This window comes from Crocuta crocuta, unplaced genomic scaffold, assembly GCF_008692635.1.
Source record: "Crocuta crocuta isolate KB4526 unplaced genomic scaffold, BGI_CrCroc_1.0 scaffold73, whole genome shotgun sequence".
In the NCBI taxonomy this organism is placed as follows: Eukaryota; Metazoa; Chordata; class Mammalia; order Carnivora; family Hyaenidae; genus Crocuta; species Crocuta crocuta.
Window position 1 is genome coordinate 7,494,568 of NW_027529443.1, and position 14,287 is coordinate 7,508,854.

The 14,287-nt window shown below is 40.9% G+C and overlaps 1 long non-coding RNA gene across 1 annotated transcript; it reads left to right on the plus strand.

The window, feature by feature from the left end:
- The first annotated feature begins 8,681 nt into the window (after positions 1 to 8,681).
- On the plus strand, positions 8,682 to 11,035 carry LOC144228493 (uncharacterized). Its single transcript, XR_013334215.1, has 3 exons — positions 8,682 to 8,797; positions 10,750 to 10,835; positions 11,011 to 11,035. It is a non-coding gene; the product is annotated as an uncharacterized LOC144228493 (long non-coding RNA).
- The last annotated feature ends 3,252 nt before the right edge of the window (positions 11,036 to 14,287 follow it).

The window sequence follows — 14,287 nt, forward strand, 5'->3', positions numbered from 1 at the left end:
CTAGGATCCAAACAAGATCCATATAATGTATTTTGTTATTAGGTTTTCTTGGTCTTTTCTAATCTCAAGGAATTCTGCTTTTGTTCTCATGACATTGCCTTTGAATCCAGGTGAGTAGTCTTGTTGAATATCTCACATACTGTATGTGTGTGATTGTTTCCTCTTTGCTGTGGTCTTAATATTTGCATCCCCCATCCCAAATTTATGTTGAAATCCTATCCCCTGTGGTGATGGTATTAGGAGGTGGGGACTTTGGGAGGTTATTAGGGATCACCTAATCGTTTAATTGAGGCTACTAGTTTTGAGGCTAATAGTTTACTTTAATGAGGCTTTGCCCTCATATATAGGCTTAGCACTCATGAAAGAGTCCCCAAAGAGCTTTCTTGCCCTTTCTACTGTGTGATGATACAACAAGAAGAGAGCCCACAACCCAACCACACTGGCACCCTGATCTTGAACTTGCAGCTTCCAGAACTGTGAGAAATAAATGTCTGTTGTTTATAAGCCATCCAGTGTGTGGTATTTTATTATGGCTTCCCAAATAGACTAACACAGTCATGGTATCATTTAACTAGTTAATGTGAATTGGAGGTTAGTTTTAAACTGGAGCGAATTAGATTCAGGATCAATATTTTTGACAAGAACATTTCATAGGCAATTCCACATGCAATACATTGCATCGTGTCATTAGGCATAGGCTGTCAGATTGTTCCACTTTTTTTTTTTTAATTTTTTAAAAAGTTTTTACTATTTATTTTGAGAGAGAGAGAAAGTGACAGAGCATGAGCAGGGGAGGGGCAGGGAGAGAGGGAGACACAAAATCTGAAACAGGCTCCAGGCCATGAGCTGTCAGCGCAGAGCCTGACATGGGGCTTGAACTCACAGATTGTAAGATCATGGCCTGAGCTGGAGCTGGACACTTAACTGACTGAGCCACCCAGGTGCCCTTGTTCCACTGTTAATGATATTAAATTTCTTTATTTGGTTTAGATAGTATCAGACACATTTCTCAATTAAAGGTACGTTTAGGTAAGCATGCAATTTGTGGTATAATCCTTGGCTCTGTGTGAATATCTTATTTCCTAATAACTTTCACTTAGAGGATATATCATCCAATAATTATCCTTATCTGAATCTATCACTACATTGGAAGTTGCAAAACGTTGATTTCCAAATTTGATAATTTTTTCTACATTTATTAATTGCCATTTTTCCCTAAAAAGAGCTTCCTTGTCTTCCCCTAACCCCAATATCACTATTGAGTCATGGAGTTTTAAAACTTCAGTGTTTGGGTTTTTTTTTTTTTTAATGTTCATTTATTTTTGAGAGATAGACAGACAGACAGACAGACAGAGTGTGAGCAGGTGAGGAGCAGAGAGAGATGGAGACACAGAATCTGGAGCAGGCTCCAGGCTCTGAGCAGTCAGCACAAAGCCCAATGGGGTCTTAAACCCACAAACTGTGAGATCATGACCTGAGCAAAAGTTGGACACTTAACCAACTGAGCCACTCAGGTGCCTTAAAACTTCAATGTTTTTTAACCAGTTGCAATGATTATTCTTTTTAATGTCTACATTTTCTCAAATTCAGTCAGTGAAAGCCCTTTGACATGCTCCCATCATTATTTGATTATTTCTTTACTTTCTGATATAACAAGAGGTCTCAGGCTTACCTGGTATTTTCTCTGCTCTACACTTGGAAACATCAATTTCTCATAGTATCTCCTTCAATAGGAAATGGTATTTAGAAGCCACGATCTAGGCTCTATGTTGATTCACTACTATTAGACGAAATTGTTTTGAGGAACTTTTAAGCATACAGAACCGGGAAAAACAATTTCCAAATCAAATTTAACAGTACAGATTTTTTTTAATGTTTAAGGAACATTTGTTTGTCTTTTCCTATAAACTGTCTATTCATGTAGCTTGCCTATTTTCCTACCAAGTTTGATCCTTTTCTTCTTTAAGAACTCTGGATATATTAGGGATAAAAGTTCCATATTTTTTATATAACTTGCAAATATTTTTACTCAGTACTTCCTTTGTAATATCTGACCCCCATTAACCAGCCTCAAGCTAGCTTCTGAAGAAGAGCTCCTATTCACACAAGCAAAACATGGGCAGAAGAAAATGGAACTCCTGTTTGTCAGATGTCAGGCACAGTTCTGGGTGAACATTTTCTCACTTGCAGCTCATAAAATATCTTTGCATATTATTTCTTACCTGAAACCCACATGGCTAACATGTTTTAAAATTCAGTATTTTTCAGTTTTTATTAAGGCGATAATGGTATCTAGAGCCATGCTACTCCCTTTGCAGGATCTGAGGCTGCATCTTGAGATCATACTCATAAATATTTCTACATTGGTGAATATTCCTATTAATTAGAATGAACAAAAACTATACATGGTTTCACTTCCTGATAGGTCAGGTTTTGTTGCCAAATGAAACATGAAAAGCACTTTTGTTTTTCAGAGCTTCTCAGATTTTGAAATGGTAGATAAGAGATGTTGGGCCTTTATCACCCTTTCTTTATAGGCAGGGGATAAGAGTTTTGATATTTGTTTATTTGTTTGTTTGTTAACAAAACACATCCTCTGACTTTTATCCTTTTTTTTCTCTTTACTTTGTAAGTAAGGGAGGAGGGAGAGCAAGCTTGAGAGTGTGAGGATTCAAGTGAATTCCATGAAAACTGTGGCATTTCACCATTTCTCTTCCTCCCACCCCCCTGCAGCCAGGGTGAGACTGAGATGTGTAGCCCTTCTGGTAGCCCAGTATTCTTTATAACCAACATTTAACCAAAATTCGTTATACACTTGTTGAACATCTGTTTGGAGGAAAGGCTGTTTGCTGTGTGGAGGAAGGGTGAAAAAGAAAGGCATAGGTGACAGTATGCAGCCTTATCCCCAGAGTTCCAAGCAAATCAGCTCTGCCCCCAAACTTGCATGCCCCTCTTAGCCAGAATGGAAGCTCTGCAGTTGGTCTGATCTACTTTCCTTAGTTGAGTGTGTAGCAACTACTTGCTTTACACATGTGTCTTTTATGGGATTCTTACAAGGTATCCCAAATTACTTCCAGATCAGTCTCTTTGAGAGGAATTATTATACTACATATTTCTTTGTCTTATTATATTTCTGATTCCCTTTATAGATTAAGCCCCAAATATGTTATAGGCCCTAGTCTGTAGTGAAATATTTCCCCATTTGAGAGTTGTCTCACTTCATTGTCTCTCCCTTATCTGGCTGCATAGGGCCTCCTTCTGTCCTGTGGGGGTGTTATTGCTGTTATATTCTGGATTTTCATGTCCTATCTCCTTTTTCCATCCAAACCAATCTATCCTGTTTCCTTGTGCCCCTGGGCACTACTGAATATCTGGTAAGTGATTTCATCATGTACAGAAATGACTGGATTAATGATTCATTACTCCTTCAGTTTTGATCTTTGAGATAATACCTGTGTTCAAAGTTCTCTAATGGCGAGCAGGCATTTTAGGCCATAGCATGCAGATGCTGCATATTGAGGACTTTTAATTTCATAATCAGCACACCACCCTATGTTATTACCTCTTGCACACATGGCTGTCATATGCATTGCACTATGTGGAGTTTTTAAAAGTAGTTTCTATTTATAGCACATTTGATAGCTAATGGAACACTATCTTCACTTTGTAACAAGCTCTTAAAAGTCAATCAGAAAAAAAAATTCATATATTAAAATGAGAGAAGAACCAATAAACATAAGAAAAATTTCAATCTTACTAGTAAAAAGAACAAGTAAGACTAGCACGAGATATTTCTCACTTGTCACTTTGCCAAACACTTAAAACCTGATAATATGGAGTGTTACTTGCTCTTCTACTGTCTGAAAGAGTTTTTATAAGTTTGGTGTTATTTCTCCCATAAATGTTGGGAGGACTTACCAGTAAAACTACTTGGGCCTAGGGCTTTCCTTCTGGTAAGGTTGTTAGTAAATATTTCAGTTATTACAGTAGATATTGGATTTTTTAGGCTTTTTGTTTTATTTTTTATGGTAAGTTATATTTTTCAAGGAATCTTTCCATTTCATCTATATTGTTGAATCTTTAAAACTGTTCGTATTTTCTTATTATCTTTTTAATATGTGTAAGATCTGTAATGATAACCCCTTTTATCTGATTTTGGCAAACAAAAATTTTGCATTAAAGGATGATCATCTGACTGTAAAGCAAAAAATTGAAAAACAAGATGGGTGCTTAGTAGCTCAGTTGGTTAAGTGCCTGACTCTTGGTTATACTTTTAGGTATAAGGTTAGGTTGTATATTTGAGATCTTTCTTTCTTTTTTAGGAAGGCCTGAATTGCTATATACTTCCCTCTTATGACTGCTTTTGCTGCACCCCAGAGGTTTTGGGCTGTCATGTTATCATTTCCTTGGTTTCTATGTACGTTTTAATTTCCTCTTTAATTTCTGGATTAGCCCATTCATTCTTTAGTAGGATGTTCTTTAATACCCAAGGATTCGTGGTCTTTACAAAATTTTTTCTTGTGGTTGATTTTAAGTTTCACAGCATTGTTGTCTGAAAACATGCAAGTATGGTCTCAATCTTATTGTACTAGTTGAGGGCTAATTTGTGACCCATTATGTGATCTATTCTGGAGAATGTTCCATGTGCACTTAAGAAGAATGTGTATTCTTCTGCTTTAGGATGAAATGTTCTGAATATATCTGTTAAGTCCACCCAGTCCAGTGTGTCATTCAAAGGCATTGTTTCCTTGTTGATTTTCTATTTAGATGATCTATTCATTACTGTAAGTGGGGTATTGAAGTTTCCTATTATGGTATTATTATCAATGAATTTCTTTATGTTTGTGATTAATCGATTTATATATTTGGCTTCTATATGTTGGGGGTATAAATATCTGTGAAATCTTCTTGTTGGACAGACCCCTGAATTATGATACAATGCCATTCTTAATCTCTTGTTACAGTCTTTATTTTAAAATTTAGTTTGTCTGATATAAGTATGGCTACACCAGCTTTCTTTTGATGACCATTAGCATGAAAGACGGTTCTCCATACCCTTACTTTCAATCTGCAGGTATCCTTACATCTAAAATCAGTCTCTTGTAAGCAGCATATAGATGGGCCTTGTTTTCTTATCCATTCTGATACCCTATGTCTTTTGATGGGAGCATTTAGTCCATTGAAATTTAGAGTGAGTACTGAAAGATAAGATTTTAGCGCCATTGTGTTGCCTTTTGAATTGGTGTTTCTGGTGTTGTTCTCTGGTCCTTTCTAGTTTTTGTTGCTTTTGGTCTTTTTTATTTTGTCTTTCTCCACTCAAAGAGTCCCCCTTAAAGTTTCTTGCAGGGCTGGTTTAGTGGTCATGAACTCCTTTAGTTTTTGTTTGTCTTGGAAACACTTTATCTCTTCTATTGCGAATAACAGCCTTGCTGGATAAAGAATTCTTGGCTGCATATTTTTCTGATTCAGCACGTTGAATATATTCTTCCACTCCTTTCTGGCCTGCCAGGTTTCTCTGGATAGGGCTGCAGTGAATCTGATCTTTCTCCCCTTACAGATTAAGGGCTCCCTGCCCTACCCACCCACCCCCCTTCTGCTTTCATAACTCTTTTCTTGTCTGTGTATTTTGTGAATTTGACTATGATATGCCTTGCTGATGGTCAGTTTTTGTTGAATCTATTGGGAGTTCTCTGTGCTTCTTGGATTTTGATGTCTGCATTATTCCCCAGACTAGGAAAGTTTTCTGTTATGATTTGCACACATACCACTTCTAACCTTTTTTCTCTCTCTTCATCTTCTTGAACTCCTGTGATTCAGGTATTATTCTTTCTTAATAAGTCACCTAGTTCTCTAAGTCTTGTATCATTTGTCTATGTTTCCCTCTTTTTTCCTGCTTCATTATTCTCCATAATTTTGTCTCCTAAATCGCTGATTCACTGCTCTGCTTCATTCATCCTTGCCATCGTGGCATCCATTCGAGATTGCATCCTGATTACAGTATTTTTAATTTCATCCCGACCAGATTTTATTTCTTTTAACTCCTCAGAAAAGGATTCTCTGCTTTTTTGTAAACCCCAGCTGGTATTCCTATTATCATGGTTCTTAATTCTAGTTCAGATATTTTGCTTATTTCATTTTTGATTAAACCCTTGGCTGTCATCTTCCCTTTCTTTCTTTTGGGGTGAATTCCTTCATTTTCTCATTTTGGAGAAGAAAAAAATTTATAAAGTAAAAACTATAAATTAAAAAATTAAAAACAAAACAAAAAATCAAATATAACTACAGCCTAGGTGTGTTTTGGTCTCATTGTTGAAAGAAGCTTGATAGAATAGAGAATAAAGGGAAAGAAGAATAAAATGTAGGAAAATTTTTAAAAAATTTAAAAAATGAATGTGAGACAGGAAACCATCAAAACCCTAGAGGAGAAAGCAGGAAACAACCTCCTTGACCTCAACCGCGGCAATTTCTTACTTGACACATCCCCAAAGGCAAGGGAATCAAAGGCAAAAATGAACTATTGGGACCTCATCAAGATAAAAAGCTTCTGCACGGCAAAGGAAACAATCAATAAAACTAATAGGCAACCGATAGAATGGGAAAAGATAGTTGCAAATGACATATCAGATAAAGGGCTAGTATCCAAAATCTATAAGAAACTCCCCAAACTCCACACCTAAAAAAAAAATCCAATGAAGAAATGGGCAGAAGACATGAACAGACACTTCTCCAAAGAGGACATCCAGATGGCCAACAGACACATGAAATGATGCTCAGCGTCCCTCCTCATCAGGGAAATACAAATCAAAACCACACTGAGATACCACCTCACACCAGGCAGAGTGGCTAAAATGAGCAAATCAGAGGACTCTAGATGCTGACGAGGATGTGGAGAAACGGGCACCCTCCTACACTGTTGGTGGGAATGTAAGCTGGTGCAGCCCCTCTGGAAAACAGTGTGGAGTTTCCTCAAAAAGTTAACACTAGAACTCCCCTATGACCGAGGACTAGCACTGCTAGGAATTTACCCAAGGGATACAGGAGTGCTAATGCATAGGGGCACATGGGCCCCCATGTTCATAGCAGCACTCTCAAATAGCCAAAACGTGGAAAGAGCCTAAATGTCTATCAACTGATGAATGGATCAAGAGGATGTGGTTTATATATACCATGGAATGCTACATGGTAATAAGAATGAAATCTGGCCATGTGTAGCAACATGGATGGAACTCGCGGGTTTTTATGCTGAGTGAACTAAGTCAGGCAGAGAAGGACAAATACCATATGTTTGCACATATAGGTGGATTAGGAGGAACTTAACAGAGGACCATGGGGGAGAAGAAGGGGAAAGATAGTTGGGGAGAGGGAGGGAGGCAAACCATGAGATACTCTTGAATGCTGAGAACAAAGCGAGGGCTGATGGGGGTGAAGGAGAGGGGAAGGGGGGTGATGGGCATAGAGGAGGACACTTGTTGGGATGACCACTGGGTGTTATATGGAAACCAACTTGACAATAAACTATGAAAGAAAAATAAATAAATAAAATTTTTAAAAAGTCATGAAAGATTTGTGGGGGGAAAAAAGAATATCTGTTAATTGGAAATACGGAAAGACTTCCCTCCATGTTTATATTGTGTGCCTTTTACTACCTAGAATGGTCTTATACAAATTCATTGTCATAACTCACTACCTTCACGTCTTTGTTGGTAAATGAGCTGTTTGTAATCCTTTTAGCTGTATCTTAGGTAAAAATGTTCTAAACACAAGATCTTCCAGTTGTGTTCATATAAGCAGGTTCTGTTGTGTCTCCAATCAGCGTTAGAGCTGATACCATCGCTCATCCCTGGGAATTAATACCAAAATCAAAACACATTTGCATTAATTCTGTTACATTAATTTCTACTACCTCTTTTTTTCCCATAGGATGTACTACTCTGTCCTGTAGTGTGAAAAATCATAATTCCTTATGAATTCAGATAAACATATGTGGACTTAGTAGACATTGATAAGTAATATGTTCCTCACAACAAGTGCATTCTAAGTTCCTTTGCAAGACTCCAGGCATCCCCAACTCCCTAGTGACTTCTTAGGTATTTGACACCACTTCCAGAGAGGGAGAAGACCCCTTTCTCAGTGAGGAAAGCAGAGGGGGCAAAGTGAGGGCCAGCAGGCAGAACTTTTCCCCAGTAGTAGCTATGATTTCATGCGCAGAGAATGAGCTGTTTATTTGCAATCCGTGTGTGTGCGTGTGTGTGTGTGTGTGTGTGTGTGTGTGTGTCTTCTGAATATGCCAAAAACAGAGCCTCTACAGTCACTGTAGTGAAGGGATGCAGGGTGATCCTAGACATAGATGTCTGCCTGTCTGGAATATGCTACTTCATTAGTTTGGAATTACTCCTCTTAATCCTATAAGGTGGAATCATTTTGTTCTACGTTCACAGACATTGGCAGGGACATACGGTGTCAATAGTTTAATCTCCTGCATTTGTTTGCCAAAGCTGTAGGTGGTACCCTCTGGCAGGGATAGAATTTTCAGATACTGATGCTACTCTCTTGGATCCTGGTGGCAGAGAAGGTGGCAGGTGGTGACACGTTCTTCTCAGGGTTTCAGCTGCTTTTGGTATTGGTTCTCTTGTCTGGCATATGTACATAGCTTTTACTTCTGTTCTGCAGTGTGGATCCATGGGGACCTCCTCCATGCCCTACCCTAGAGGCTCCCCCGTGGGCTACTGGGCACATCCACCTCCTGAACCTTTGTGGCCCTAAGGACCACACTGAATCCCTCCACCTGCACCACTTGGTAAGATGACCTGAGCACAATAAGTTGACTTCCAAAGTATTTTCATCTAATTTTTGTCGGGTTGAGTCTTGGACAAGGTGCATAGAAGCGCCACAGAGCATTGTGATGCAAGGGAAATGTGCTTGCCACCATTACCACATTCCTTGAGTTTCTCATGATTGACATATCATCTTTATGTCATTTCCCCCACCCTGTGTTGGTACAGGTGTCTCTTGTGGAGATGGAATGAGGCTGTATACAGAGAAGCAGACATAGCACTTCAGCAGATGTGTGCTGTACACAGTCCATGTGCTGGGCTGTGGGAGGCCTGAGGCTCAACCTAACGTATATCCATCCAGTTGAGCCCGCAGCCATCCACAGTTGTTTGATGAGTTATAAAAACACCTGAACCAGGGCCATTATGGGTCTTCATCAAGGTTTAAGGGGTGGCTCTCCCCTATGCCTTGAGATCACCTGAAGCATGTGGAATACCTGCTGCATGTGACTTGGGATTCGACTGGGCCAAAGAGTTTGAGTTGTTTCAGTAATGAGGGGAAGGTATTTCTTTTTCTTTTTTTTTTATTTTTTTAATCTCTGCACAATCTCCTCAAATCAGAATAAACTTCCATTCCTTCCAGGGCCTCTGCAGATCCACATATAACTTCTGTGAGTGACAACAACGCTGACTTCACCAAAAGGGCCAAGAAGCACAAGATAAATGCTGTGGACATTTTTAGTTGTAACTTTTTTGAGAAAACCTCATTTTTCTGTTCGGCACTCTCTCCTGGCATTGTATCTGTTTTGTGTGTTGTATGTTATGTCTGTCTGTTTTTCTCATTTTCCAAATACACATCCTTAAACTAAGCGTCTGTGGGATTCTCTATTTCCTGCCTGTCATCTTCTCCTGGTAAGTTCAGAAGCCAAGCTTGCTTAGAATAAGGGCCTTAGGGTTTTTCCAGTGTGTTCATGGCAATGACCCAAGGAGGATGATAACATATTCCACTTGGAAGTCTCCTTATTTCCTCATTTTTTCCTGGACCTCCTCAATGTGGAATCATTGCTCTTGCTGCTACTTCCTGTCCTATTTCTGTCTAGGGGGCTAATGTGTGAGGAAGTCTGTGGGTTCCTTACAATTCAAAAATGCAAACTACCTTCACTCCAATTTATATTTTTGTATGTGTTATTTAGTGTGGTTTTAGACAAAGTAAATTTCTTGCCCATCACCATTCAATCTTTTTTTTGGTAAATATACTATCTGAACTCCTTTCAGGTGTGCCCTGGGTATAAATACTCTAACCTATAAGAGACGACATATTTGTTCCAGAAAACATACACTGGGACATGAGTGGTGAAGAAAGACAATCCATAATTACCTGCGTTGTAATTCCCTATTGTGTCCTTCATTTATGTTCACATGAGCACCGTCTCTTGTGTCCTGTGTCACTGTTACAGGTGAAATATGGAAATTTACAGCAGAAGCAACAGTGCATTTGTGTTAATTCTGGTATTTAGAATTTCAGCTCATTTTTCTGGAGGACACAGTTCCCCTGAAAATTGTACTGTACTTAAACTGAGAAGTACCTTTGATTTAAAACAAATTAGCTAAGTTTAACTAATGTGTATAGGTAATATGTTTCTCTAAGAACATGATACTCCAAGTGCTTTGCAGGACCTCAGGATCCCCATTCCCCCAATTGTCTCTGTGCCCAAGGATAGCACTTCCAGAGAGAAGACCCCATTGTTGGGAGAGAAGCACATTGGGCACAGGTGGTGGCTTTGAGGCACAAGAGCTATGATTCCATGTGTGGAGATGGGGATTGTCATTCCTTCTCATTCTGCAGCTCTTCACATACAAATAAGCAGCCTCTGTGGTGGACAGGGATGAGGGGTGGCGGGTCATCCTGGACTTGGATGCCTTCCTATTGGGAATATGCTATTTTATTAATTTGGTATTCACTCCATAAATCCTCTAGGACAAGAGCCCTTGCTGTTCTACATTTGCAGACATGTGGGGACGCTAGTTTCTTCCCATAGCATCCATTCCTCTCCACCCAAATCCGTAAGTGGAACCCAAAGTATGGGTAGAGTTTTCTTTGGTGCTGATGCTGCCCTCTTGGAACCTGGTGGTGGGGAAGCTGGCAGGAGATGAGTGCTAATTCTTTGGGTTTCTGCTTTTTCCTGGTGTTGGTGCTTTGTTCTGTCCTATGAACATAGCTTTCCTTTCTGTTCTGCAGGACATTATGTATACAAGAGGGCTTGTGTTTTCCCAGGATTGCCTTGCAGCCCCTACCCCATAGACCACCCCCCCTCCATCACCAGTCATGGGTTATGGGCCACCCCTCCTCCACCTACTTCATTTGGTAAGATGACCTAAACTGGTTGAGGGACTTGTAAAGCATATTGCTCTTCTTCGTGATTGACTTTGTGGGAATGATGTAGAGATGGTTGTGAGGGCTTGGCAATTCAACTGCACACCTGCCTGAGGACAGTGTAACATACCTTGTTTTCTCAGGACATTGAGGACACAATGGACTGTGTCATTTCCCTGTAATGAGGTGAGCTATAGGTTTCTCTTTTCAGAAATAAAAAGGATTTTTACACAAAGGCAGACATATCAGCTGTACTCGTGTATTTTACAGACACAGTGTTGTGGGTTCTGTGAAGGATGAGGCACACCCTAACTTTATTATTATTTTTTAATGTTTTATTTATTTTTGAGAGAGAGAAAGAGGCAGCGTGACCAGGGAAAGGTCAGAGAGAGAGAGGGAGACACAGAATCTGAAGCAGACTCCAGGCTCTGAGCTGTCAGCACAGAGCCCGACGTGGGACTCAAACCCATTAACTGTGAGATCATGGCCTGAGCTAAAGTTGGACGCTTAACTGACTGAGCCACCCAGGCGCCCCAGCACACCCCTAACTTTAGGTGCCTCGGGTGTCCCGTGTGAAAGGGGGCACATGCATTATATGACACAGACCTGGTGATCACCATGATGGAAGCACCAGTGAAGGAATGGGGGAACTTGAATCACACAGGAATAGAAGGGAAGTTGTGGACAGTAAGCAGAGTGTGAGGAGGTGCAGGGGGGAGGATGTTTGGGTCAGTGAGATGGAGTTGGAGGTCATTCCTGGCAGGACCCACAGGCTGGGCAGGGAGCATAAGGACAGCATGAGATCTGCAAAGAACTACTGCAGGGGTTCAAGCACAGTGTCCAATGCGGTCATCATCTCTGAAATGTCAGTGTTTCCACAGTGCACCTAGTTCATAATCTAAATAAACTTTGTTGTCTCCCTTGGTTTTCTGAAGGGTCTGGACATGTATGAAAGAATGTCCTGGAGATTTGGGAAATTAAACTTGGTCTTAGGAAATGCTTACCTGCCTAAGTTTGTGTGTCTCAGTGAGACTTTGGGTGAAGACAGGTTGTAGATCAGCTGAGCAGCTTCCTTGGCCTTCAGCCTGAGTAGACTCTTCTTGGAAAATTCAGGCTTGACCAGGAGCTACCTCTGCTGGACTTCTGTCACCCCTGCATCTGCTGTCACCACCCTGCCTGCAGCTTTGCATCTCCGGAACTCCTCTCACAATATCCTGAGGCTTTGCCTGTGTTTTTGATGTCTCAGCTCTACCACCAGCTCTTACTGGGACCATCTCAGAGCCTCAGTTTCATAATCTGAGAAACAGGGATAGCATTGGTTTCTGAGGTCAGTGTGATGAAGAGGTGATAAGCACATAAGGAATTTGTAAAATATATCAGATGAGTGGGCACTCTTCCTTCTCAGGGTGTAAATGAATGTATCTTTACACAGAAGATCATCATGCAAGAGATGTTCATGCAATTTCATTACACTAAGGGTATAATGCCTGATGATGACATTGGCAATCCCTGTTTTAAGAGTTATGGAAAAGAATCCAGTGTTTTTTCTATTAACATTCAGGTCCTACTTTACAAAGAAGGAAAAGATAAGTATGAGAATATATATCTTAAGGGATCTATATCTAAGATGTGAAAAAAATCTTCTTCCATTATAGATAGACACACAGATGTAGACACACAATAAGTGTCCATCCAAGTCCACACATATATTGTTGAAGACAAAATGTATAGAGGAGAACAGAAGATCCCATTGCAATAACCCAAAATCTCTTTGCCTTCCAGGAGAATTTGAAGTTTGAAGAGGACCCTGAACTGTGACAAATAGGGTGTGGTGATATGATATATTTAGAAAAGTTGTCTGATATGTATAGTTGACTAAATTCTTTCCCTGACCATTCCTGTCCCCTCTATTTTGTCTTTCCTGGTTTCCACTAATAAACCCACCACAGGTCTGTTTCTGTGCCAGTATCTGCTTCCAGGAAGACCTACTGTCATTCTGTTAATGATGCACACAGTGTGACTCCTGTATATCCTGTCACAAACAGGTAGAATCTACAGTAACAGAAGAAGAAATTAAGTCATTATTTGAATTGTATTGACCGCACATGTCCTCCTGGTTGCTTCTGGGGTGGAGGACACAACCTTCATCTAGATCTGGTGGTGGTTGTGTTCACTCCTCAATAGATACCTCCAAGCACATGGCGCCTGCTAGTCAGTGGTATGTGGTGATCAGCAGGGCAACTCTCAGTCCCCAGGAAGTGGCTGATTTCTGATTGCAAGAAATGGATGAGGGGTAGGTAGTGTCTCTGGTAGACCAGTGTGGAAACTCTGCATTAATCCAGATGTTGTGGACTTTCCCCACCAACCAGGTACGTCACAGTAACACCCATCCAGGTGGGCGCTGAGGTGGACTCATGGTAATAGTTTTTGAGGTGAGTCTTATGGTGTCCCATATTCCTCCCACTCTTTCCTTATTGAGGGATGGGCAGAGCAAAGGTCAATGACATGACACCCATTCCTGCCCCACCTCCAAGGAGGAGTTGGGTGAAAGTATCTGGCTCTTTCAAGGTCCTCAGATCTCATGCATTCTGTACCAGAGCCCCTGACACCTGAAGGACCCTCCTGCCTCCCAGGTTGTGGAGGCACCCACACATTCAACAACTTTGCAGTCATGGCTGGGCCATGAAGGGCTCAAGGTCTGGTTGTCCACACGCTTCCCAGGAGTGGCTGGGAAGAGCAGTGCTGTAGTAAACATCAGCATATAAGCTTCTATAAAGAAGACTCTCATCCACCGTGATCAGGAGCTGGGCTAAAACATGACAGGAGAGAGGGGGACGCAGGAGATGTGGCACCCTATTTCCTGGACAGGGATGCACAGAGGAGAAGGCTGAGTGCCTTGGGAGAGTCAAAAAAAGAGCTAGGCAGGGAAAGAGACACTGAGTGAGTGATGGGGGAATTGGGCAAGTTCTAGAGAGTGAGAGGGAGAAACAGAGGGAGACAGGAGTAGAGAGAAGCAGAGACAAAGAGGAAGCAAGGAGGAAAGGAGAGAGCTCATCACAGCGTGCGGAGGGGGTGATAGGCCACCAAGAGGGGCTCTGTGAAGATGCTCTTAGCGTTGGGGGCAGAAAGGGTAGGAAGACTG